This window comes from Pteropus vampyrus, unplaced genomic scaffold (genome assembly GCF_000151845.1).
Source record: "Pteropus vampyrus isolate Shadow unplaced genomic scaffold, Pvam_2.0 Scaffold494, whole genome shotgun sequence".
Classification (NCBI taxonomy): Eukaryota; Metazoa; Chordata; class Mammalia; order Chiroptera; family Pteropodidae; genus Pteropus; species Pteropus vampyrus.
Window position 1 is genome coordinate 25,763 of NW_011889275.1, and position 2,199 is coordinate 27,961.

The following is a 2,199-nucleotide window of genomic DNA, read 5'->3' on the forward strand; positions in this document are numbered from 1 at the left end:
CGGCGACGGAAAGCAGCAAAGCGTTGGGCCACACAGCACGGACGCGTCTCCCAAAGCGTAATACCGAGCGGGAAAGAACGAGACGCAAACGGTGCAATGCCAGTTATACGAATTAATTCTATAATTCATGAGTCATTTTTTTCCAAACCTCGATCCAATTGTTCTGTCGCCATTGGTTAAAATCTTTTCCTTTCCTATTGGGATAGACTTGGTGTTATTCAAATTAATTCTCTCTCTCTCTCTCCATATATTTTGTTTGTTTGTTTGTTTGTTGCATACCACACTCTTGATTGCTCACATGTTATAGTAAAGTCTGATTTCTCTACCGTGTCCCTATTATTTCAAGATCGACTATTCTAGGTTCTTTAGATTTCCATATAGATTTTAGAATCAACTTGTGTGTGTGTGTGTGTGTGTGTGAGTGTATATGTGTGTGTGTATATATATACATGTGTGTGTATGTATATATATGTATACACACACACACACACACACACACACACATATATATATATAGAGAGAGAGAAACAGATTACTTTAAATCAATACAGAGAAAAATGACATCTTAACAGTATTGCATCTTCCCCCATGAGCATAGTATAAAGAACACGGATCTTCTTTAATTTCTCTCAGCAATGTTCCATATTTTTCTAGTACGGAATTGTTGCATGTTTTTGTTTTTGTTTTTTAAATTGTCCCTTGGTGCTTCCTATTCTTTGGTGCTGTTGTTGTAAATGAGCTGCGTACAAACTTAGGGAATATTTGAGCCTCATCCAATCCTTTGATTTCTTTCCATCCAGGCTTCTTTACGAAGCGACTGCTGTGACGTACTCCCTTCCTTGTCTGGTTTCCGTCGGTGAATTCTGGGATCACGTCTCGTTCATCGGATGGTCGCGTGATCGTTTGGGAACCTCCCTGGCTCGTTTGGTTTGTCTTTGTGGGGAGAGATCACGAGGTCCTACTTGACTCCCATCTCAACCCAGAAGTCTACCCCCTTGAACTCCACCTCCGAAGACAGAGGAAGACGAAGGCTGGGTGAGGCCTCCCAGGAGGAGGGACCTCGGTCACAGAGGCTGAGGTCTGCTGCCGGTCACCTCCAGAGTTAAGAGAAATTCGCAGGAGGGACTTCCTGGTCCAGAGCACAGGGCTCCAGCGTGTGCTCGGCACACACGTCGAGCCAGGCGCTCTGACGGGATTTTACTCCCACAGATTTACAGGCGGGGCTTCTCATCTTGTTCCACAGGGCGGGAAACGGAGGCACAGAGAGGTAGGGATGGGTCTGCCACTTTACTTAGTAAAGAGATAGAATGTGGATTAGAACTCACAACTCTTCGGTTCCAAAGCCTGTGTCCTGTGTATACGTTTAACCCATGCCTAGAAGGCTTTTAATTCTACAGGAATCGGCCCCAGGTTTTATCTTTGTCCTGGGGCGGGGGTGGGGAGGACGGATGCGGTCCCTCCCTCGAGCCACAGCCACGTCTCCGAGGCTTCTCACTTGCCTATGCCGATCTCTGAGTACTCATTGTCAGTGGCCGTGGCTTCCTGCCGGGCCTCGGGCTTCGTCTTTTGAAATCTGAGGGATGCGTAGTGAACGTCCTCTTTCTCCGCCGGAGTCAAGGGACTGTGGTCTGTGAGGCTGCCCCTCTGGGATTCAGTCAGGGGCCCCTAAGAGGAGAGAAGGAAGAGGATGTCAGAGCGAAGCAGTGGAGACGGAGAAGGCGGCAGAGATGCCCTCGCCCGCTGATCCCACACACATTTTTTTGCTGAGGTCGCCTTTACTGCCGGCTAATCTCGTTAACTTCCCACGGCGACCTCATAAGGACGATATTATTAGTCTCCGCTTCATGGGGATGAAAACTGAGGTTGAATCGAGGAAGTAGCATGCTCCAAGTCCAACCCAGTGAAACTAGGACCCAATCCAGTTTTTTTTTTTTACTCTCAAAGCCTGGTGTCCTACGGAGGCCCACCCCCTACCCCACCCCACCCTGTGTGCGAGGCCCTGAGCTGGGTGCTGGATACCCTGTCGCGGACATGGCGAACACGGGCCCTAATCTCTCCAGCATACTCTTTCATCGAGGGAGGCAGCCACACTGAGTTAAAGAAATAAACATCTAATCGTGAATCGTGCCCCGATGGACAGGAACTGGGTAAGTGAGAGGGAACCTTAGGGCCTCCACTCAGGCATGGCACCTGCCCTTG

The 2,199-nt window shown here is 48.7% G+C and overlaps 1 protein-coding gene across 1 annotated transcript in view; it reads left to right on the plus strand.

The window, feature by feature from the left end:
• Positions 1–2,199, plus strand: part of CEACAM18 (carcinoembryonic antigen related cell adhesion molecule 18) — a 12,211-nt gene that overhangs the window by 8,975 nt on the left and 1,037 nt on the right.